Genomic DNA, 25190 nt, shown 5'->3' with positions numbered 1-25190 from the left:
AAGGATTCATCCAAGTTCAATAACAGCCAGGTTTTATTCAGACAGAATTGGAACAATCTGAACCACACGGTGGGGATCTGTTTCTAATCCTCTTGCCCATCCATCTAATGAGATAAGATTTAGCTAAAGCAACCTATTAGAATAGACAATAGCCACATACTTCTAGTGGCTGATTTTCTGAATGTGCAATCCTGGTTTAACTTCCAAAATCCAGTACAGAGCAAATTAAGAGTCTTCATTCAACCTCTCTCTTCTAGTAGATTTTAAAAATAGTCATTCTAATTAATTCACAGAGTAAATGCAACTCAGACTCTTAACCCGCTATGACATTACTGAATGACTCCTGGAAGCCCTCGTTGCTCACACAGGCTCACTGTAAGCACCTCAGACTCTTGTATAATAGACCAGATTACTCGATTTTACCTGAATACACTGTACAGTAGCAGTCAGGATCAGGCACCACAATTAGGCTTCCTTTTCCATATACACCACGGCACACAGTGTACGCTGTCCATTCGCCCTATGGAACAGGGAAGAAACAAATATTGTGGTATTGGGCTTCCCTGGTGGCGCAGTGGTTGAGAGTCCGCCTGCCGATGCAGGGGACACGGGTTCGTGCCCCGGTCCAGGAAGATCCCACATGCCGCGGAGCGGCTGGGCCCGTGAGCCGTGGCCGCTGAGCCTGTGCGTCCGGAGCCTGTGCTCCACAACGGGAGAGGCCACAACAGTGAGAGGTCCGCATACCGCAAAAGAGAAAAAAAAAAAAATATATATATATATATATAGTGGTATGGATAGAATTCAGATAAATAACAACCAAAAAAACCCCTCAATTTGGAAGATGTGTTTTATGCTGGAAAATGGTTCCCAGCTCACAAGGCCCTGTGTCCATCTACCTTATAAAGACTCAGTTTGAATCACGATAGCAGGGGAAACTACGTGAGGACCAGAAGAGGAGGCTGAACAAGCCCCATCTCTCCCCCTGACTCTGTGGGAAACTGCGGCTTCTTGATTTTACAGCACTTTGGGTCACACCAGGAATCACTCACCAGTATGAAAGCCACCAATCCTGAAGGACGTAGGCAACCTGGAGCAGGAAACAACAATCACTCAAACACTGGCATTACTGACCCCCTCAAAACCCCACTCATCACTAGAATGGGTGATGAAAAGGCTCCAGAGAACGGAGACAGTCCTTCCAGCTCAGGTCAGTGGCTAAGCCCCACATCCCAGATAACCACAGGTCAGGGAAGGGCATGTGACATTTTAAAATCTCTAAAAGACTTCCTTTCTTTCCTGAAAGCTCTCTATCATGCACATGTGATACCAGAAAGCCTCACTTGTTTTGATCCCCACAGATGATGCATTTCAATGCAAATCCAAGTGGACTGCAAAATGCAGTAGTAATAGTATAAATGTCAGGATTTTTTGAAGTAAAAACGCTTGACAGGTTCTGTGACGGTCAGTTTTCTGTGTCAGCTTGGCCAGGCCAGTCTCCAGTGATTCAACCAAACGCTCGGCTAGATATTGCTGTGAAGGTCTTTTGTAGACGTGGTTCACATCCACAGTCAGTCAACTTAAGTAAAGGAGATCGCCCTCAACAACGTGGTGGGCCTCATCCAGTCAGTCAAAGGCCTGAACAGGAAAACCTGAGGATTCTTGGAAAGGGAAGAAATTCTGCCTCAAGACTGCAGGGTTAGCGGCCTGAATCAGCCCGCAGGCCTGCCTTACTGATTTCATATTCACCCAGCTAGATCCCACAGTCGCATGAGCCAATTCTTTGAAATAAATCTCTTGATATACATATTAAAAATAATAATAAAATAAATACAGTATAAATAGTACATATATATCCAGTTCAGGGCACAAACCAAAATAAATGTCCTTACTTACCTGAGCTGCGATGTTTACTAGAAGAAGGAAAATGATAAGCCAGTGGGCACTGGCTGTGTAGTAATTCATGTAGGTCTTAAAGTGAACTCTTCCCTCCGAAGAGCTCTGCAGTGGTAGTGTAACCTGTGTGTTCTCAGTCTGCGAGGCAAAAATGACAGTGAGAGACAACATTTTAAATAATGAACCCCCGAATTTTAGAAGTTCAACAATTCGCTCCATTGCAAAGCTGTGGAGAAACAGACACATCTCGTACGCTGGTAGGAGTGCAAGATGGTCCATCTCCTACAGAGAAGGATGTGGAACTATCTAGCAAAACCATGTATGCATTCACCCTTGGACCCAGCCATCCTATTCCTAGGAATCTATTAGAAACAAGGAAACATCATTTGCACAAAGTTATTCACTGTTGGGTGGCTTTGCTTTAAATCGATCATGAGCCTCAGCACACACACAACATACCTGATTCAAGTATAAATGCAGAAGCTTAAAATAATACACAAAATAATAATACACAAAATGATATGGAGCTAATGTATCCCTCTAGATTATTTGTGTCACTCAGTGATGGAAACATAAAACATACTTGGGACTCAAAATACTAGCCAAATACAGTAAACTAAGTTCACACGGTGAGCTGGAGACATGTGAGTTTGGATAGCAGGGGAACAGCATATGATCAGAATCCACTTGGTTCCTGAATTTCAGAGAGGGATTCCTGAGTTTGGAATGTGAGGGACTAATCTAAATACTTACCAGAATCATCCAGGATCCTGGGTTTGGATAGTGAGGGTTTGGATACCGAGGAATACCTGTGTATGTTTTTAAGGGAGATCTAGTGCATTTCTGTCTGGAGGACTTAGAATGCATTCCAGAGTCACAGGAGCCAAGGATGTCCTGGGCTCTACGCTGGCCACTGGGATTGGAGGTGGATAAGATGTGGTTTGGTCTTGAATGGTAAGAAAGGAAGATGGGAACTAATTCCAAACTGTCTGTTGTGTGTCAGGTCCTTTGCACAGGCTACCTCTGGCCTATCACAGACCATCTGACAAGGGGGCAAAATAATACCATGAGTCACCTACAGTGCCAGTTAACACACAGGAAAGCAGCTGATTTAATTTGGGCCACAGCAGGACTCCATATAAGGAGGTCTTAACATCACGCCTCTAGATGCATAAAGGAACCCAGGAGCCAACACAGCAAGTAGGATGTAACTATGGTAAACTGAAGAGTCCTCCTACCAGTGTGAGCCACATACACCCAGAAATTCATAGCAGTCCACCCATTACTGATCTCCATAAGATTCTCCATCCTACGCCCAAGGGAGAACCCCATTCAGGGAGCAATTTAATTCTACCAATTCCATGGAAAAAGGCCTTGGAAACTTTGGATCTACTTTGGGACAAACAAAGATGTCATGAGCAGAGCAGACTGAAGGTCCATGAGTCCACCAAGAGTGGACAGACCAGGGCATTTGCAGGATGAGAAACTCACATCTTGGTCCTCTGGAGCGGCATCTTGTAACGAGGGTCTGGAAGACTGTTGAGACCAAACTGAAGACTCAAGATGTCTGATTCCTCAGAATGGGAGTTCCTGGAACTGGAGATAGTTCAGCCTGCTCATTCACCGTCTTTAAAAGGACATCTTCAAAATCTACCCCAGATTTCGGAAATGTAGCGTAAGTCCCCTTTTGCACTATTTTGCCCTAAAATAAAGAATTTGAGAGGAATACATTTGCATTTGATAATACTAATGTATTCTAAATACTAATCAAGAAAAGTTAACTGGTCTTAAATTATGATTTTCCAAAGAAAATGATCCTTAGGTTTGGAATTCTGGTTGACAAATCTGCTTCAACTCGAAACAGAACTGAGCATTCTATCTCTGCCAAACCCTGTGTTAGGTACTGGGGGATATGAAAGAAATGTGTGCTCGTGTGTTAAAAATGGAGGCCATTGACATAACTACCGTGGGCACTTCGGGAATCAAAAAGCACAGAGGCTGGTGATATTATCAACACAGTCTGCTTAGACAACATGGAAATTGAAAGAAGCCTCATGTGACAAGCAGGATTTTAAAAAAGTCAATTGGGAAGGATATTCCAGGAAAGAAATTTAAGACTGACCCAGAGGTGGGCACGAGCACATCTGCATAGGTAAGGGTCACTCATCAAATCTTCGCTGACCATTGTCATAGTATCATGTGCCCCGCTGAGACGAGCGATGTAGGAACCAGCCCTGGACGGAGGACCCACGAGCTGCGTCTTCATGGTCTTCACAACTGCCCCACAAACACAGGAAGTTCCCAACTGAAAATTCAATTTTCCAACTGATGAAATAGCTAATAAACAAGGAGGCCATGAGACCGGGGTGGCTCTAATGCCTTGGCAGCCTGTGCCAGCAAACCAAAACCTAAGCCAGAATCGATCACAACCCATCACAAGCAGCCAACCAGGTTTCCCCAAATCAGGCAACTGCTTAAGCTACAGCCAATCTAATCGTTTTCTTTGAACACGTGTGACATATCATTGCACAGTTTCCCTCCCTTACAAAGTTATATAAAATAATGTGCAGATGTTTTCACTATTTTCTGACCCCATGAAACAAGACTCAGCCGATTCATTCAGTGGCAAACAAAATATTGGGCAAAATCCCAGGATGAAAAACCAATTAAAATAGGGTATGTCTGGTTAAGACAGGTCAGGTAAAGAAGGTGGCCCACAACCCCAGCTGGTACCCCTCTCATTCTATCCCGAGGTGGTCCACTAGAAGCCCAATGAAGCCTTCAGGCATTGTCTGACACTGCAGAACTAGAGAATTATTCATGATACACTGTGTCTTGTTCCACTTGAGAGGCAAAATTCATACACCCTATTTGATGAAATTATCACTTTCCACTTAGTATCTGTAAGATGCACAAGGAAACAACTAATGGTACAAAGACACAATTTTACTTGGCAGCCAATTACTGATAATTCTGAGGGGACGAGAGGGCAGTCAACCCCTCTCTGCTGTGAGAGAGGGACCAGACTAACAGTAAGGATGGACCCCCAACTCACCCAAGGGTGCTCACCAGTGGACAAATGGTTGTTCTGATAGTAGTAAAATTGAGGGTAGTGTCCTCAAAAGAAGCAATAAGGGGACCCTAAAACATCTAGGGACTGGCTGAATAGGTTATTCTCCTGCCCACTTATTCTGTGCTCATAATAGTGCCAATGCTGGGGTTTTATACACTAGTATCATCCCCTCTGTGTGTGAAATCAACTGCTCTCAAGCTTGAGAGATCTGAGCCCCCCATTCCTGGAGGGGTAGAGAACAGTTGACCATGGAACTGCTTCTAGAGAGGTAGAGGTTCTGCATTTTAATATCTTACTTGGAGCAGAAATTCATTAGATAAGTCAGGAAGTTTACCAAGGGCCTATTGGAACAGACGGTGGTTAAGGATGGAGGTGCTGAGGCACAGAGGCAAACAAGCCAAGGAGTGAAGCATCAAACCACCACCAAGTCTGAAAAATTCTCACTAATCTCCAATCCACCCCTAACCATGCTAGGAGTTGTGGGTTGAATGGTGCCCCCCTCCAAAAAAAAAGACATGTTCAAGCTATAAACATGACACCTGTAAAGGTGACCTTATTTGGAAACAGGGTCTTTGCAGATGTCATCAAGTTAAGATGAGGTCATATTGAGTAGGGTGGCCCTAAATCCAATATGACTGATGTCCTTATGAGGAGAGACTCAGACAGACACGGGACAATGGCCACGTGACATCAGAGGCAGAGACTACAGTCCTGCAGCTGGAAGCCAAGGAACCACAAGGAAGGCCGGTGAACTCCAGAAGCTGGAAGGGAGGATTCTCCCCTAGAGCCTTCAGGGAGCGCATGGCCCTGCCAGCACCTTGATTTGGGACCTGTAGCCTCCAGAACAGTGAGATGATAAATTTCTGTTGCTTTAAGCCACCCAGTTTGCAGTATTTTGTTATGGCAGCTCCAGAAACTGACACACTAGCCTGAGCCCACACTTCTGTCTTCTCAACTGTACTAAGACTTCTAACTGCTTTGGCTGTCGCCCCTCCAGTGAACATCAGAGGAATCTTTTAAATCACATGTCAGACCACATCACTCCCCTGCTCTGGACCGTCCAGCGGCTTCCATCCCACTTCCTGGCCCGCGGCCCACTGCTCAGAGACCAGCGCCCTCCACGACCCCCTACTCACTCTCCTCAGACGCGCTGGCCATCCTGCGATTCCTCCAACCTGCCAGCTCAGCTCCTTCCTTAGGACCCCCTCCCCCAGGTGCCTGGATGGCCTCACCTTCATGTCACTCAGGCCCGAGAGGCACCAGCTCCCCAGAGAGTCAGGATATCAGCCCCACCCCCTCTCTCTGTCATCACATGTGTCCCCATAAGAACAGAAGCCCCACGAAGGCAGGGCCTTGTCCTACCGCCGCACAGGCTCTCACAGGTGTGGGGCACAGAAAGGGGCCTGGGCAGTGAGACCAGCAACTGGCTACAGCAGCAGCGTGGGCGTCTCTGACTAGGGTGCTTGCCTCCCTTCTGGTGTTAATGGAAGGCGCTCTTCAGGCAAACCAAGCATGACAATCACGTGGATACAAACAGGTCTTAGTATCTCTAATTTCCAAATACTAATACGCTTTGACTTAAGTTGTGGAAAGGGAACACGAATAGTTCTAAATAAAATAGCATCGTTATCCTTAATACACTTCACTAGAACAGTGATAATTCAGTAACTCTGTGCAGCACTTTCATATACTTTAGGGTTTACGTGGCCTCGGGTGTAATAGTGACATTTCTACAGGTCTTCGGATTCATCCTCAAAGGCATGAATACCAGCTCTGAGAAGAAGGGGGCATAAAGCTGAGGGAGACGAGGCTGTTTACCCTGAACTCAAGGAGAGTGACCTGCTGGGAGGCGTGGCCTTCAACACACCTGAGTGCTAGCAAGTTCCACAGGCTTCTAGAAACTACTTCCATCTTTCAATACCAGAATCTGACTTGCAGCTTTTAGGTACTGCAACTGATGAGTCACTAGGGTTGTGATCTTTTCGTGCAAGGCTTGGCGAATACACCTACAAATGTAAAAGGTACAGCATGCAAAAGCACATTAATGGGGGTGCTCCAAACTGAAAACCTGTATTTGGAAACATAATGAGACAAAGACAACACAGCAGTCAAAGATGTGCAGTTTAAATACCAGTATAAATAATACAAATTAAATATAAATATAAGCCAATGAGTCTGACTAGGCCTCAAATTCATCAGCAGCAAACTTGAATCTAGCTCTGCTAAAAAAAAATTCTAAAAAGCAGTCCAGTGAAAGAGGCACCAACAGCTAAGTTTTTTTCTTTCAAAAACTCAGCTTAACAATTATTTACATGTTTCATAATGAAAAACAATTGAGCAATACTGAGATTCCAAAACTTGACTGAACCAAAACACTATTTTATCACCTTGTGGGAATGGGAGAAGACGGATTTATGTCATATAAAAATGGGTACATTTTTCTTAGTTTTCTGATTATTTATGACATATAATGTACATATTAACAACAAAAAAATTAATAGATTCTTGGTAACCTTTGCCAGAGTGCATTTTCTAGACACTTCTTCCCAGATAATACTAGACAGAAAATGAATGCTAGCGTGGCCTCCATCCGTCTCTACGACATTCCCAGTCCCATCCAGGAAGCAAATCCTTTTTCATTAGGACTGAACACCTTCCAAATATGAAAATGAAAGAACAGAATCCAAACAGCACAAGTCACAGTGGAAATTATCCAACAGCTCAAAGACATAGCAATTCTCTATAGCCAAGACCCCTGTGTGGTCAGGCCCCCCGAGATGGCTGTTCTCTTGCTCTCTGTCCATCCCCCGCTCGTCCAGTGCCTGCTTCACCTACACGCCAATCACACGACTGACCTTCCTACACACTTGCCCCAGGCCCCAGCTAATCACTGTTCTAGCTTTAGATCAGAACAGAACGCTCCACTATGGTTACCAGAGGAGCAGTGAGGGGTGTGCTCCTTCCCTGGTTCCCATGGTAACCGATGAGCCAGCCTGAGGTCAATTCCCCTGTAACTGGTCATCTTCCCTCTCCCCCTCCTCGAGCCCAGACTGCTGCCATGTCCACCACACACGGTGGGGTGTCCCTCCAGGACCTTTGCTTCAGACATGGAAGCTCACCGTGGCCATTGAACCATCTGTGTCTCTGTCGCTGACTCCGGGCTCTTTCTTAGGTCTAAGCTGGGCAAACACAGGCCTTGCAGGCTGCGGGGTGCAGCCCAACAAACACCCTCCGTATCCAACCTTGCGTGTGTGTTTACAGTAACCCCTCAGACTGCTCCATATTTTAAATGCAGACCCCTAGGGACTCAGCCCCAGGCCCATCCCACAAGGGACGACAACCCCTCCAGTGAGGCAAGTAGCTGGGTCCGGGGCCCCGGTGACCACGAGCAGGGCTCCAGGCGTGTATTCTGGGTGCCTGAGCCCCTCGCAGAGCAAATCTCAGGGACCTGGGCCACTGCTGAGTGAGCCAGATGCGGAGTCTGGAGGCAGCAGGCTGCAGCTCAGTCCCTCTCACGAGCCTGACAGCGTCGGACAAGCTACTAAACCTCAGTGTCTTCATCTCAAAACAAGGCCAATGACAACTCACCACATGTTCTGAGAAATCAAACCACCAATCCGCTCAGTACACGTCAGCCCCTCCTGCACTTCTCCTAACCCACGAGCAGTCATGTGCTCTGGACTCAGGACAGAAAAGTCCTAAGGGGACACGCTGGACACTGGGTCTGTGATCAAAAGCAGGACTCCAGGGCTTCCCTGGTGGCGCAGTGGTTGAGAGTCCGCTTGCCGATGCAGGGGACGCAGGTTCGTGCCCCAGTCCGGGAAGATCCCATACACCGCGGAGCGGCTGGGCCCGTGAGCCATGGTCGCTGAGCCTGCACTCCGCAACGGGAGAGGCCACAGCAGTGAGAGGCCTGTGTATCACAAAAAAAAAAAAAAAAGCAGGACTCCAGGACGTAGACACATACACCATCGCTCCATTATGTCCAAAAGCGTTCATTCTTCCCTTCAACATGTGTTAGTTCAGCTTTTCATACCTAAGTTTCTTAACTGAGTAAACCCGTCTTCAGTCTTAGTACTAAAGCTTTTCATGGAACTGTTTCTCCTTAATTCAAAATTAGCTGCCGACAGTCCCTGAAGGTGGATGTTAAGCAAATCTGAAGGGCTGCTATGTCCAAGATGGAGCAACCCAAAAATTCTAAAATGTTTTCTTCCTAACATTCCATCACAGACGAGGTAATATAAATAATTACAATGAAGTGATCAGTTGATGACTTTAAATTTTTCCTAAATAATGCATTTTATCCAGATCTCTAGGAAATACTCTATTTCTCTAGTTTTTAGAATAAAGATTTCCAAGTCATACCATAAAAATGATTGATTCAGCAACCAGTTGTTTACCTGTTATTCCTATATAAGGGCTGTGTTGATCCTATAATCCTACATATAATCCTATATAAGGGCTGTGTTAAGAGGGGACACACCCTGTAGTAGAGGGGATACAAATAAGACAGAGTCCCGCCTTCATTCCTTCAATCAGCAGAGGTCTGTTGAAGTGCCAGGCACTTGACCTACATCTGCAGGTCAGAAAAGCAGACACTACTCAGCACCGTGTACAGGAAGACACACTGAACAAGTACAGAAAATGCACTATCGGGCCGTGATGTGTGCTCTGAAGGAAAAGCAAGGGGGGCTGCTGTCTTAGATGGGGGTGACACGGGAGACTATCTGGGGCAACATCGCTAGAAGAAGGCACAGCAGGTCCAAGGGTCCTGGGACAGAACATGCTAGGCTAAGGAACCTTCATGCATTCACAGCTTATAGCGGGTGGGAAGGACTGATAAATGGTCAAGTGCAACCCACTGAGGGCTGCGGGAAGACAGAAGGGCACAGGCTCCCCCTGAAGGAACAGGAGGGAAAGGCAGCGGCTCTGGCACAGAGGGAGCCGTATCTACAGACAGACAGACAGGTGAGAGAAAGGGCCCGTCACAAAGCCAGCACGGCTGGAAGGCCGAGTGGGTGTGAGGACCAACTGGAAAGGCTGATGGGGGCAGATGGCAAAGAAGCTCGTTCTCCGTTTGAGGACCTGGAGCTGCAGCCTGAACAGGAGGGGAGTCTGTGAAGGGCTGCAGCAGGGAGGGCGAACTGTGTGGACAGCAGCGTGGGCACCTGACCAGGACAGACCCGAGAGCTGGTGACGCAGGAGCCGGGGGGTCTGGCGACGTGGGGCTCTCTGAACCAAAACGGGATCCACCGCTGGACACAGGTGAGACTGCATCAGTTCACCTAAGGCTCTAACCTTCCGTAGGTGAGAGAATCCACTTAAGGTTTACAACGTATAGTTGGAAAATTCACAAACCTTAATAACCTCGGCTATAGATTCATGACTCAGGGAAACTGTTAAGGGCAAGTAGAAGTGCGATTCGTTCACTTTTAATACAAAACACTCCCCATTACTAAGCTTGGACACGACCACCATCTTCCATAGCAAACTGTTCCATCCAATTTTCTAACTCGTTGAGAACATTCTCCAGGTGCTGCTGAGTGATTTCCTGAACTGCCTTCCTACTCCCTGCCCTAAGTTTTCCCCAAAACTGTGGTTCTGATTAGCAAACAACAGTCTGAACAAGGCTGCTTCTATCAAGCGTCCATCCAAGGTCATTAAATCCAAAAGGTTGGAAAGGACTTTATAAACACCTCCTGTGCTGGAAAGAGAACTTGGGAGAGCCTTTGTGATACGCACGCTGATCCGTGGCCATCAGAACACCGTCCTCTCTCCTTCCTGTGACGTGAATGCAATGGCCAGCGGAAACTGTGCTTGGAGTGATGGAGAACTTGAGCAGACACGCACAAGAAGGAGGGACAGACATCGCTGAATGCAGGGCAGGGCGCTGGGAACAGGGAGGCCGAGCTACTCAAGACCCGGGAGGGTGGGAGTGGGGAACCTCTGCCACAGCACCAGTGCCTGTCACTGCACTCGTGACAAGCCACAAGGCACTTCTCTAAGGGAAAATTCATCAAGTCACGATCAGGAGACGGTGGGAAAGGCAGTCAGATCAGAGAGCTGCAGGCCATGCCACGTGTCGGCTGCCCTGCCCTCTCGTGTGCTGAAAGATTCAATGCTACTGTGCACTTTTTGTGTGTGTGTTAAGATATACGTAACATGAAATTTACCATTTTAACCATTTTTAAGCATATACCTCAGTGGCATTAAGTACACTCACATTGCTGTGCAGCCATCACCACGATCCATCTGCAGAGCGCTTTCATCACCTTAACACTAAGCACAGGTACGTACTGACTCTGCTGGAACCTGCCCCCCGACCCCTGCTTAGTGCATGTGGAATCCCAGCTCCTCATGTCCAGAGCTCAGGGCTGCCTCACCCGTCTCTCTCTCACACTGCTGACTGTGCTGAAGTCTCTCTACTTTTTTTTTTTTTCTTTTTTTTTTGCGGTACGCGGGCCTCTCACCACAGTGGCCTCTCCTGTTGCAGAGCACAGGCTCCGGACGCACAGGCCCAGCGGCCATGGCTCACGGGCCCAGCCGCTCCGCGGCATGTGGGATCTTCCCGGACTGGGGCACGAACCCGCGTCCCCTGCATCGGCAGGCGGACTCTCAACCACTGCGCCACCAGGGACGCCCTCTACTTTGCTATTCTGGACAGGCTGTAAATCAATCATGTCTCCCCAAATTCACTTGTTGACACCGTAGCTGCCAGTACCTTAGAATTTGGTGTCAGGGCCTTTAAAGAGGTAATTGTTATTCTTAATTAGGGTGGGGCTAATCCAATCTGACTGGTGTCCTTAGAAGAAGAGACTGAGACGTAAGGACAGAGACACAGGGGTGCACGTGAACAGAGGAAACGACAGGACACAGTGAGGAGGATGCCATCAGAAGTCCACACCTTGATCTTGGACTTCTAGCTTCCAGAACTGTGAGAAAACTAATTTCTATTGTTTAAGCTCCCCCCTACCCGTCTGTGACAGCCTGCTACAGACAATGTTGTGTCCTCAAAATTCATACACATTAAATCTAATCCCCACTGTGAAGGTACTGGAGATGGGGCCGTTGGGAGGTGAACAGGTCATGAGGGCAGAGCCTGCATGAATGGGATCAGTGCCCTTATAAAAGGGACCCCACAGAGCTCCTTCACCCCTCCCAGCATAAGAAGACACAGGAATCGGGCCCTCACCAGACACCAAATCTACCAGCACCCTGACCTCAGACCTTCCCAGCCTCCAGAACTGAGACATAAATTTCTGTTATTTATAAGCCACCCAGTCTATGGTCTCCTGTGAGAGCAGCCTGGACAGACAGAGCCCTAGCAAACTAAGAGGAACTGACAACGAGAATTTCAAATAGCTTCTCTCTGCCGTACGACCTGCATCCTCCAGTTGAGGACGTGCCTGCTGTTCTTCTCACAGCCTTGCTTCTTCCTACCTCCACACCTGTGCTTCTACTATTCCTTTAGCAAAAGGAACTGAATCCTATGCTCAGCCTCCACAAACCCTTCCAGCCTGCAGGCCCACAGGGCACTTCCCGCTAAGGCCAGTGCACAGGGAGCTTTCCAACTTCGCCTGAAAGCCTACAGCTGCCCACTTCTACTTCCACTTAGCATTTACCATCCTATATCCAAACCCTCTAAACCGCGACTCTGCTGAACTTTTCCCAGGCATCCGTCTTAACAAGCTCCATAGAGACAGATTCCTTAGAGGCAGAAATGAGAGCTGAACGTCTCAGTCTCCCTTATCCTGCCCCGTGTGGGTCCTTCCTCTCTCCTGGCTCACTGTTCTCCTCTGTACACTAAGAGGTTGTGTGCAACATCTGTAAGGGCATGGATCTCTGTGCACACAGTAGGGCTTTAATAAGTGCAGCTGGAAGGGCTCGCTGGCTTTAACAAGGTGCACAACAGCAAGGCAACTACCCGTGGGGTAGGTGTGGGTGCCGTTTCACAAAAAGCAAGTCCACAAGGCTTTCAAAGAGGCCAGTCTGGACTCCACAGAGGCCTCAGTCAGCGTGTGTTAGGACACATTATACACAGAAAAGCATCAGAGCTGTTCTGCTTCAGGGGTTCCGTGGCCAAACAAGAGCCCCTGACAACACATTCCGGAAACTCAAAGTGAAAGTCAGGATTTCAGCCAGATTCTAGATACCCAGTTACAAATTCAAGTTAACCGTACACTGTGGGTCTAATTATTAATTCTAGTAAGCATCCATGAAGCAATGTTAAATATCTGAAGTCATACTTAGATGTGGAATAACTCATTATTAAATTCTAGACTGTATTAAGTATTTCCAAACCAAAATAATAATAAGCGTAAACCAACAAGGCCTTTCCACAGAAGCCCTATGTCAGTACTGGAAACTTCACTTCTGACGTGCCTTCAACAAATGATGGAGTCAAAGGACCGGCAGCCAAGTACCAGGTTACCGAGTCCCACTCTCCGATTTGAAATCCATACACCATCTTTCTTACTGCTGGGGTCTGCATCCATCCAGTGTCTGGTGGTGATTCACTGCAAGCAGCAGGGAGATCTGCCATCTGCCCCTCTACTGCCTAAAGCATGGCCTCCACTGGCCTCCACACCCTGGAAGCTCCTTCTGCATTTTCCTGTCTTGACCTCATCATTATGCAAATTTCTCTAGGATGGATCTTCCGTGGAGGGAAGGGAGGGAAGAGCAGACCCCAGTGCAGAACAAGCGGAGTCTCCTGAAGCACAAGCGCTTTCCTGAGCTCTCTTCCCTGATCTCCACAGGGTTCTCGGAAAGCAGAAATGACAGAAAACAGGAGCAAAAAACTCACAGTTCAAACAGGTGCCTGCTCACTTCTGCATCTACTGCGCTGAGCGGATCGTCCAGGAGGTAGATGTCTGCATCCTGATACACGGCTCTAGGAAACGTAGAGAGACGTCAGGAGAAGAACGCTTCCAGCTTCCCGGGTCCCGTCTTTGAATCAAGATGGTGCCCAACAAATCACTATTCATTCCAAGAGCCCAGGGAAAAGGGCCAAGACCCTGCTTCACACAGGCCCACCCGGTGAGCGGGGTCTACGTGCTCACGTCCACCAGGAGCCATGGGGGAGGGAGGGGCAGGATGGCAATGGAAACGCCCTTTACCTCGCGAGGTTGACCCGGGCTTTCTGCCCTCCGCTCAGCGTGGTCCCCCGGTCTCCTATCACAGTTAGGTCTCCATCCTCCAAAAGCTGTAAATCCTACATGGAGACAGAAAGGGGGAAAAAGAGAAAGATTTCAAATGTGCTCTCCTCTTGTCATGCTAACCTTTTTAGCATCAGTTCTTTATACAAGTATGTGATCAACAGCAATGGGTATATTTTATAGTGACTAAATTGTAACCTTAAACATTAAAAAAAAACCTCAGGGCTTTTCATTTTTTTTCATTCTGTAGCTTTTCACAGTATTTAGGCAGTTGACTATTTTGACACACATTTATTGAGGATCGACTATATACCAGGCATTGTTCTGGGCACAAGGAATTCAGCCAAGAGGAAACAAAGTCCCTAGAGTTTCTTTCCGTGATGGGAGAGAGACAATATGGAAAATTAACATGAGCACAAGTACTACCGACTAGAAGAAAAAGGAAGCCGGCTTAGGGGGATAGGGAGTAAAAGAGGGAAAGTGAGTCACTACTGGGGTCAGAAAGGGCTCTGTTCAGAGGGGGTTTGAGCAGATCTGTTGGAGGGTGGAGGGGCTTACACAAACCTGGAGAGGGAGCTCCACACAGAGGAATGAGCGAGTACAAAGGCTATGGGGCAGGTGGCCAAGGTGTCCCGGGACAAGCAAGGAGGCCAGGAGAGCAGAAGCAGAGTGAGAATGAGGAGAAAGAGGGCAGAGACAGGGCAGGAGGAGCCCTGGTTTCAGCCCAGTAACAGGGGGAGGGGAATGGGGGGCCTGACATGGTCTGAGGCTTTTAAGGAATCACTCCTGCATCTTTGTGGAGGACAGGCAGAAAGGGGGGAGGGTGAGAGAGGATACCAGTTAGGAGGCCACGGCAATAACCTAGGTGAGTGGTGACGGCAGCCAGGACCAGAGCGGGAGAAGGGAGCACGGAGAGACGGGGTCACACGCTCCACACACGTTGGGAAAGTGGAGTCTCTAAGGCCTGCTGATGGGACGGGTGTGGGTGGCAAGAGAAGAGGACGCCTGTGCTGTGTGGGGCGTGAGGAAGGGGAAGACCAGGGTCTCCGTGTACTGAGCTGGGGAAGATGGTGGACGCAGGTTGAGGAGACTTCGCTTGTGGACGAGCTGAGACGACCTCTTGGTGATGTCACAGTGCAGCTGGATATGCAAGTGGGAAGGTCTGTGCTAGAGGCACAAGTGTGAGGGCTGGTGTCCCAGGCTGGTGAAGGCACAGGACTCTTTTTTATCAAGGAATAAGTGTGTCTTAAACTGGACATCTTGCTGATCTCAGCCTCATCTTCCCACTTTCAGAGAAGGGATAACACCTGACCTCTGTCTTCACAGTGATACTTAAGGCATATGGACAGTGACAGACAAGGTCTATACAAGAAATGGGAGCAGAAAGAGCAGGCTGGGCAGGAAACACAAAAGCAAAGGAGACAGTGTGCTCGAGGGACACCAAGCAGATCAGCTGGACTAAGTAAGTGCCTGTCCGTGGAAGCAAGAAACACTCAGATTTAAGAAGGATATGAAGTTTTGACTTGAGGATCTGGGAATCTATCAAAAGTTATATTTGAATATTATTTAAGAAGTAAGTAGACCAATCAGAGTACCTGGGAAAAAAAGAAAAGATGACAAGAACGTCCCCCAAATGACAAGATAACAACCAGATTTAAGTCATACAGTGTTATATTAGAAACCTTTACTTAGATTGCCTATCATTATCACTGGACAGAACATGGCATAGACAAGCAGAGCTTATGGGGAGTTTGTCATCTACTAAACTCCTCAGGCATCAACCTAGGATACACAGCACTATCTTTCTGCAGATGAAGCCCTCATTTCTTGGTCTCTACTTCAGCAAATTTGGGGAGAAAGCAAGTGGCACACTGGGGTCTCCATGAAAAACAAGTCGTTTGATCTCCCTGAGTCTCATTTTCCTCTTCTACAGAATGTGCTGCAGAAACAAGAGTCAGTAAACTCAAGGGATGCTGTGAGAATCAAAAGAAGTGTATGTCCTCAAGTCCATTCTCTACATCTTTATTCCTGTCCTGGACGTGAGGACACGGGGAGGGGGAAGGGTAAGCTGGGACAAAGTGAGAGAGTGGCATGGACATATATACACTACCAAATATAAAACAGATAGCTAGTGGGAAGCAGCCGCATAGCACAGGGAGATCAGCTCCGTGCTTTGTGACCACCCAGAGGGGTAGGATAGGGAGGGTGGGAGGGAGACGCAAGAGGGAGGGGTATGGGGACATATGTATACATATAGCTGATTCACTTTGTTATACAGCAGAAACTAACACACCACTGTAAAGCAATAATACTCCAATAAAGATGTTTAAAAAAAAAGAAGTGTTTGAACACCCTCTGTAAGTGGAAAAAGGACATGAATTGATTGTAACTTACTATTGGTGACTTATCCCTATTTTCTCATCAAACCAACAGTGGGACCCCATTCACAGTGTGAATCACAACAGGGAAATCACATGACCCTAAGAAGAAGAGAAATACTATCTCCATCATAAGCCTCCCTGACAGCCAGAAAGACACACAGGCACACAGAGGTTCCCTGCACCCTCACTGGGTTGCATCAAATGAAGGCAGCAATTGCTCTGTCGTGAAAATGCATCATTATTTTACATTATTTCTTTGTTAGGCTCAAAAGTTTATACCATCTCTTGCTTTTGGTTTTCACGAAAAACAATGAGCCATTTTAAGATAGGCTTCCAGCCTTAAATACACACACACATGCGCACACACAGTTACTTAGCCTCCGTTTCACTGTTGACAGTCCTTGCAAATTGTTCCACTTAGATTTTATGCCTTGATTTTATGTCATTTTGGTTTCCTTCTCAAAATTGCACCAAGCTATAGCACAGCAATCTTAACCACATTCTAGAAAAGGCACTTAAATCCACTCTTTCATTTAGCACAGTTAGGCATAAGAAACAGGCTGAGTCTGGTAGTAGGACTTCAAGTGTGTTATTTACTCTGCAAATTATTTATGGACCAGCCCCAAATGGGAAAACCATTTCAAAGGATTTGAAGTAAAATCCAAGTCAGGCTAATTTCCCAGCCACCATTTTCCAATTAGGTTAAAGGGAAAAGCCTGAGTTGAGCATATATTACAGTTCCTCCCACTGGAGGAATTGTTACCTTTCAGTTAAATTTCACCAATTTTCACTGAAAAGCAGTACATAAACTAGAGAAACACAAGGAAATGGCGATGCTGGTTTGATGCCACCCATCCTGAAGCACATCAAGGGCCCTTCAGCGATGGTGGAGACTTACAGTAGAAACATCACGGAGCAGACTGTGGAAATATTTGATGAGGAACGGATGTGAGGTCCTGGCAGAGGAGGGCTGGCTTCCAGAGTCCAACAGCAGGAGGCCCCTGCCTTTCTTCACAGTTTTTCTTCCATCTGGAATTGCCCCTCCTCTCACAGCCTGTCAATATCCTGCCCATCTTTCCAGGCTCAGCCCAAACACACTCTTCCATGAAACCATCCTGGAGTCGTCTCTTTTCCTGCTGGGTTCCTAAGGCTTTGTTTGCATCTTTCATGAAGGACCTTCTCTCAGCTCCTGGAGGGTAAGATCTGTGCACCAAGCACTGTTCTGAACCCTGGTACTGATTATCTCTAATCCTCACAACAAGCTGCACAGTAAGTACTGGCCCCATTTCACAGATGAGGAAACTGAGACTCAGTGAGGTTACATCGTTGGTCTGAGGACTGTCAGCTTTTAAACAGAAGAGTTGGAATCTGAACCAAGCTCATGGCAGTTCATAGCCTTCTGCTCTTCCACATCATGCTATCCAAGTGGTGACTGAAAAGTATATTTGAAATGAAGGCAATACTAAACTAATTCAAGACTCGAAGGCCTCTATACCTAGATAAGGAACTATCAATAAACTTACTATTCTGCGACTGTCAAGGCAATCTTAAAATGTCCAAGTTGGCAGGAATATGGTAAATATGAAATAAAGGTACAAGCTTGTGGGCACCCAAGAGGGGGTTGTAAATTCAAGCGATCTATGTGAGAAAATATTAAACGAGAATTTATCACTGTGATGCCTTTAAACATGTATTGCCTGAAACTTTTTAAGAGCCTTCAAGTGGCTGAAGATAATATGCAGACAAATATGACATACTATATTACTTATGTGATGGTAACAGAATATTTTTATTGTTGATTTATATAATGTACTATGTGTCGAGCACCTATATAAATATCAACTCAAAAATGGAAGTTAAATACTCAGATACCTTCCTTCTTACATGTCACATTTTATGGATGTGATTCTGCCAAAAACTAGCTGAGCTTATAATTAATAGCTAATTTATTTTCCAAATCACTCTAACATTTATAGAGTGCTTGTTACATCCTTAGCAATCAGGTGCTTTAGAATCATTACTGCACTTCATCCTCAAAACAACCTTGTGAGGTTGACAGTATTATTATCTCCACTTTACAAATGAAGAAACAGGCTTGTAAGGTTCAGACAATCAACCAAAATCACATACCTGAAACACAGAGAGACACTGAGACCCAATCCCTGAGCCTTCTGACTCCTGGGCCTTGGAGTTGATGTCATCAGCCTGAATCGATGTTGCCAAATGTGATTACATCTTATCTCTCTATTTTGTTACAGAAAAGTTTTCAGCTCAATGAACTTTGTTTACTTCAATTAGATATAGTATAATGCATTATTATTATTAACATATGTAATTACATTAACTAGACCTAGTATAATACATCTATGTTATTATTAACATATGTAATACAAGAAATGTTGTTTTTCTGTTTTTTTCCTCAGGATTTGGGGGAAGTGGGAGATAAGGAGATCTGTAAGGAGAAACCTTTATTATATTTATATGTACCTATGTACATATGTATGGATGTACAAAAAAGGGCTATAAGAGTAACAATAGCTACCATTTACTAAAAACCTGGCATATTTGCATTTTATAGGCACTGCCTGTAGCCTTTACAGTAATCCCACACCTCCCCCATTTAATAAGAGAGGAAACAGACAAATACCTGCAGTTACCACCCAAGACTGTTTCTCTCCAAAGGCCAAGGCTTTTCTACTACCTGTGCAGTCTCTGTATCTACAGGCCAAAATAATTCCAGAATACCACTATTATCTGTGACTGTCTAATGTCCATCCGCTGACACAGGGATTCCAGAAGGAGACAAGCAGAGGATCTCATTACTCATTAAGTGGTTCCCAGGTGTCGTCGTAAAGACCTTGCTAATCAGAGTCATGGACGACATTTCAGAGCAGCAGCAAAACCTCTTGGAAACCCTCTGACCCAAGGCCCTCATTTTGCTGCAGAGACGTCAGAGGCCCAGGCAGGAAACAGGACGTGTCCAAACTGACAGCAGGCAAGTGACAACGCCGGGGCCAGGACTCCGCTCTGCGCTCCTTCTCCGCCCTGGGCCTCCCCTCCTGCCAAGGAGGGAATGGGCACGAGGGCCCCAACTCTACGTCCCGACCACGCAGCACAACAGGAGGGCAGTCCGTGTGCGTAAACCTCACGTCACGTGCAGAAGAATCGCTGTGCAGCCCAATCCCGCAGGGGCCCCTTCCCACCAGAGTCTGTGCCACGGGGACACCCGAGGGTGGGTGAAGTCCCAAAACACGGCCCGAGTCACTGGTCCCATCACCCCACGGGGCTGGGGCAAAGCCTCAGCCACCGGGGAGAACGCTGAATGGCAGCCACTATCTCAACACCTGCTTTTCTCCAGAGATGCTCAATGTTGCGGGGAAAGACAGGGCTGAGCTTCACCAGAAAGGCAAGGTCATGAAAGAAACACCCACACACTGGCCTGGGTCTCTGGAGTATGATCTGGGAATCAGGAGCTGGACGTGATTAAGGTAAAGAGGAAATGCCTGAGATCTGCTTATTCCACATTCAACCTTACCTTCATCCATCACCCGCTTTTTAAAAAGTTCCTTTTTTTACATTTCTTCATTTGAGAGGCAGCTGACACCGTGGAAAAGCATGGAGTCTAGAGTCATGCAGGAAAAGATTGAACGTGAGGTGCAAATGTTGAGGAAAGCTGTTTCATCTCTCCAAGCCTCAGCTTTACCAACTATAAAGTGAGGATGGTAACATCGAGGACACTCACAAAAAATTAATAACCCATATACTTTTCTTTTTTTTTTTTTTTTTTTTTCGGTACACGGGCCTCTCACTGTCATGGCCTGTCCCGTTGTGGAGCACAGGCTCCGGACGCGCAGGCTCAGCGGCCATGGCTCACGGGCCCAGCCGCTCCGTGGCACGTGGGATCCTCCCGGACCGGGGCACGAACCTGTGTCCCCTGCATCAGCAGGTGGACTCCCAACCACTGCACCACCAGGGAAGCCCAACCCATATACTTTTTATGTGTGCGCATGAGCGTCTGTGAGAGATAGAAAAATGATTTGCACGTGGACTCTGAATAGATGGCAACTACTGTTCTCACTGTTACACATTTGCTTTCCTCCTTCTTTTCTTCCACAATATATATACCTCTTAATAAAAATCTAGCTCATCACTGCTAACTTGATGTCACTTCTGCAAATGCACAATCTCCCATTAACAATAACCTGGGAGAAAGAAATAGAAGCCCATTAAACGAGCAAGCAATTCTGTTTTGTCCACATCAACGGATGCAATCTATGATGTTCAAGCCATTGTCAAGCAGAATTACTCTTTCCTCACAAAGCGGCAGGTTTGGAGCCCTCAACACCACGCCCTTGAAAGCCTGTCCCAGCCTTTTCCTCACAGCATAAAAGGGCAGTCAGATGTCCAGAATGCACTGAACAGACCCCGGGGGAACCCTTTAATGCTATTATTCACTGATTTTTATAATCCAAGAGAGTAACATAGTATTTATCAGTATTTACATTTTTCTTTCTTTTTGCCAAATTACATTCTCCTATCAGATAAGTTCAGTTTTCGTCATTCATTCACTAAGTTCATTTAAATCCCAACAGAGTTAAATGTTTCAGTTGCCATTTTCTGTGAAACTCAATGCCATTTGTGAAAACAACCTTTCCCCCAGTGAAACAATGCAATATTAAGAAGGAATTTTAAAGCGTTCAGCTTTCCTTAAATAATAAAATACAAGTCAAAACTGAAGTGGAGAGGGAAACCTACAGACTGAAAGGGAAGGAGGAGGCATCAACCAAGCGCAGGGGGCAGACCTTATGTGGAGCCTGATTCAAACCACCAGTGAATGAGATTTCCCAGTGAGATGATTAACAACATGCAAACACGGACTAGAAGGTTGATGATATTCAGGAATTTTGGTTACTGTTCAGGTGTAATAACGTGGCGACTTTTTTCCAAAGGCTTTCCTATCTTTTAGAGAAAACTAGTGAAATGTTTACAGATGAACTAATCTGAGGTCTAGGATCTGCTTCAGAATAATTTGGGGTGGGAGTGGGGCTGGCAGTGGGCAGGGGTAAAGATGCAGCAAGACTGGCCACGAGCTGATCCTGGCTGAAGCTGGGGGTGGGTTCATGAGTATTCATTACACTGTGCTCTCTATTTTTACAAATTTTTGTAATTGCCCATTAAAAAGAGAAGTTAAAAGCGAATAAAACTTCACAAAGTGAAACAACTCCCTCCCCAAAAAAGACATTCTGTGATTGTCGTCATCCCATCAGGATTCAAATAGTGACATACATGTGTGCATATTTACCCAGAAGACGAGATTAAAGTATTAAACAACATTAAAAGATCTTTCAGGGCTTCCCTGGTGCGCAGTGGTTGAGAGTCCGCCTGCCAATGCAGGGGACACGGGTTCGTGCTCCGGTCCGGGAAGATCCCACATGCCGCGGAGCGTCTGGGCCCGTGAGCCATGGCCGCTGAGCCTGCGCGTCCGGAGCCTGTGCTCCACAACGGGAAAGGCCACAACAGTGAGAGGCCCGCGTACCGCAAAAAAAAAAAAAAAAAAGATTCTTCAAAATTTGAAAGAAACTTTTAACAAACCTTGTAGTTTAAATCAACGCTCTCATTATTTGAAATTTGAGTATATGCAACTCAAACGTCATGACTCACCTTTTCCAAAGCACAAGCCTTTATTACTTGAATTTCATATCGTTCTTTTTCATATTTTTTCCCAAATAGAATATTACTCCTCAGAGTTCCTGAAAACACCCAGGGCTGCTGAGAAACATATGCGATCCTCCCGTGCACGCTGACCAGTCCCTGACTCGGGGACAGCTCCCCCAGCACAGCACTCAACAGTGACGACTGAAACAGATGGCAACACACACGCATGAACAGGCGGCACTCAGGACGGACACGCCCGCAGAACACCTGTCCCCACCCTGGGTCCTATCGTTATAGGACCTTTTCCTTAAGAATAACGAAAAAATAAGAATCTAAACCCTTTCATTTAGAATCTTATTCTAAAGGAATAGGATTAAGTACAGTATTCTAAACCCTTTCGTTTAGAATAGGATTAAGGCAGTCGGGACAAAAAAAATGGAAAAATAACACTACTGGTCAACGTAAACTAATGGTTGATAAGGATTATTAATAGAATAACAATCTACTCTGCCCAAGAGGTTCGCCCCAATGAAGTGCATATTCAGCAAAGACTAGTTAAGAATGTTTAACCTTCTTCACTAGCAGAGCAGCCCAGCAGGACGTGGATTTCATGTATCTGATGGTTAATGCAGCTGTTCTTGCATCCGGGTATCCTTTACTTGACAAATACTTGCTCTTAAAACGCTGTGTGGGGGGCTTTCCCTGGTGGCCCAGTGGTTGAGAGTCCACCTGCCGATGCAGGGGACACGGGTTCGTGCCCCGGTCCGGGAGGATCCCACATGCTGCAGAGCGGCTGGGCCCGTGAGCCATGGCCGCTGAGCCTGCATGTCCGGAGCCTGTGCTCTGCAGCGGGAGAGGCCACAACACTGAGAGGCCCGCGTACTGAAAAAAAAAAAAAAAAAAAAAAAAATCTGTGTGAAGAATATATCCAAAATTATTAAAAGAACTCTGAAGTGAGTTGTGTCCAAAGAGCAAAAGTCCATCACAAAGGACGTCATCACCCTCTTGTGTACACATCACCCTCTTGTGTACACATCCCACATTTAGATTTCTGTATTTTGTTGTACAGAACACAGGAGACTAAGTGCATGTGCACATGTTCTTAAAATCTCTTGCAACACACACACGTGGCGTGTCTGTGTCCGCAGCATCACAGCGCTCAACCACACTGGGCCGAAATAATCTGCCTGCATATCTGTCTCGCCCCAGAACATGGCTGCCTCTGGAGGGCAGAGGTGTCTGGGTCTTGATCACATCTGTATCTTTAGCTCCAGCACATGGCTGCACATTCACTACACGTGTACTGATCAAGTCAAGTCACATGAGGAAATGCTCCAAGCTTCCCGGAAGAGCCATCACAACCTCCAGACCTCCTGGAGGGACCACTGTGACAGAAAGGAGTCCCCATTGTCTCATTCTGTCCTGAACAGCTGTCACATAAATAACTCCCTTCACTGAGACGTCCAAAGTCCAGACAAGCAGTTCCCACTGTGTAACATGAAGCACCAGGAAGGAAAACACAACGTGCTTACTAGCTTATTAAAATAAGGTACTTAGGGCTTCCCTGGTGGTGCAGTGGTTGAGAATCCGCCTGCCGATGCAGGGGACATGGGTTCATGCCCCGGTCTGGGAAGATCCCACATGCCGCAGAGCGGCTAGGCCCGTGAGCCATGGCCGCTGAGCCTGCGCATCCGGAGCCTGTGCTCCGCAACGGGAGAGGCCACAACAGAGAGAAGCCCGCATACCGCAAAAAAAAAAAAAAAAAAAAAAAAAAAAAAAAAAAAAATAAGGTACTTAATAGAATATTCAGTATGAGGTTTTTTATCATTTGTAAGTTTTCATTATGACCCTTGGTTTTAACTGTCTATTTCATTCATCTCCACAAGGTGGCAGCATAAGTGCATACATGCCTGGCCCTCTACTAATAAATAATTTGAAATCTCCACTAATCGCTCCATTTTCATTTGATAAAGAATGAATCTCGGGCTTCCCTGGTGGCGCAGTGGTTGGGAGTCCGCCTGCCGATGCAGGGGACACGGGTTCGTGACCCGGTCCGGGAAGATCCCACATGCTGCGGAGCGGCTGGGCCCGTGAGCCATGGCCGCTGAGCCTGCGCGTCCGGAGCCTGTGCTCCGCAACGGGAGAGACCACAGCGGTGAGAGGCCTGCGTAGCGCAAAAAAAAAAAAAAAAAAAGAAAGAAAGAAAAGAATGAATCTCAGTAATGCTCAGCACGCAAAGAGGCACTTTATATGATAAAGTCACTCTTGGTAAATTAACTCTTAGAAATAACGGTTAAAGCTCTAATTTCACGAGAGTTCTAATTTAACACCAACAGAAAAAAAAAATGGGGAATAAAGAAATTAATTACAGGGACTTCCCTGGTGGCGTAGTGGTTAAGAATCCACCTGCCAATGCAGGGGACCCAACACAGCCAAATATAAATGAATAAATTAATTAATAAAAAGAACTCTATTAAAAAAATTAATTATGACATCATGGGTCAGAGTGATAAAGCCTCATATTTATACATGTTTCATGCATTACCTGTCCTGGCTAAACAGGGGCAATAAAGTACTTCTACTCTAAGAAAAACAAAAAACATGAAGATACATGCAACAGCACACAACCCAATGCAAGGGAGAAGGACAAAGTACTCATCATGCCAATCACAGGTAGTATTCCTGAGAGACATAAGAGTGTATGCATGTGTTAAGAAAATTGTCAGTAACTGCTAATGTTTAAAAAGAAAAAAAGAGTGGTTACACTTGATTCGTAAAATGCCCAAAGGATCGCAAGGCAGAGTCTGGATAATCTTCAAAATGAAAAATGTTGCTGGAAAGAACTAAACTAATTATAAAACATTCACATACTAAAAAAAAAAGACAATTATTTTTCATCACCAAAAAAACTAGCCCCAGATTTTATAGGTATTACAAATCTATCAATAAGAGGCTAGATTTTAATACATGAGAAACAGTTTTTAAGCTTCTCCATTCCTTTCTTCCTGTCTGACACCTAGGGTTCCTACTTTA

At 46.2% G+C, this 25190-nt stretch overlaps 1 pseudogene across 1 annotated transcript in view; it reads right to left on the bottom strand.

Annotated features, from left to right (window-relative positions):
• LOC308605044 (ATP-binding cassette sub-family C member 4-like) overlaps positions 1 to 22841 on the bottom strand; it is a 112540-nt pseudogene extending 89699 nt beyond the window's left edge. Inside the window, exons 1-9 of the transcript XR_014017928.1 lie at positions 22728 to 22841; positions 22164 to 22358; positions 14083 to 14177; positions 13770 to 13856; positions 6872 to 6972; positions 3385 to 3585; positions 1894 to 2031; positions 1050 to 1087; positions 507 to 520 (exon numbers count right to left, since the gene is read on the bottom strand). The product of XR_014017928.1 is annotated as an ATP-binding cassette sub-family C member 4-like (transcript). The remainder of the gene's footprint in view (positions 1 to 506; positions 521 to 1049; positions 1088 to 1893; positions 2032 to 3384; positions 3586 to 6871; positions 6973 to 13769; positions 13857 to 14082; positions 14178 to 22163; positions 22359 to 22727) is intronic.
• Positions 22842 to 25190: the final 2349 nt, after the last annotated feature.

The sequence above is a fragment of the Mesoplodon bidens genome, assembly GCF_964165515.1.
Source record: "Mesoplodon bidens genome assembly, chromosome: 17".
NCBI classification, from domain to species: Eukaryota; Metazoa; Chordata; class Mammalia; order Artiodactyla; family Ziphiidae; genus Mesoplodon; species Mesoplodon bidens.
Note: the sequence above shows the minus strand (reverse complement) of the source record. Positions and strands in the feature narration are given on the sequence as shown.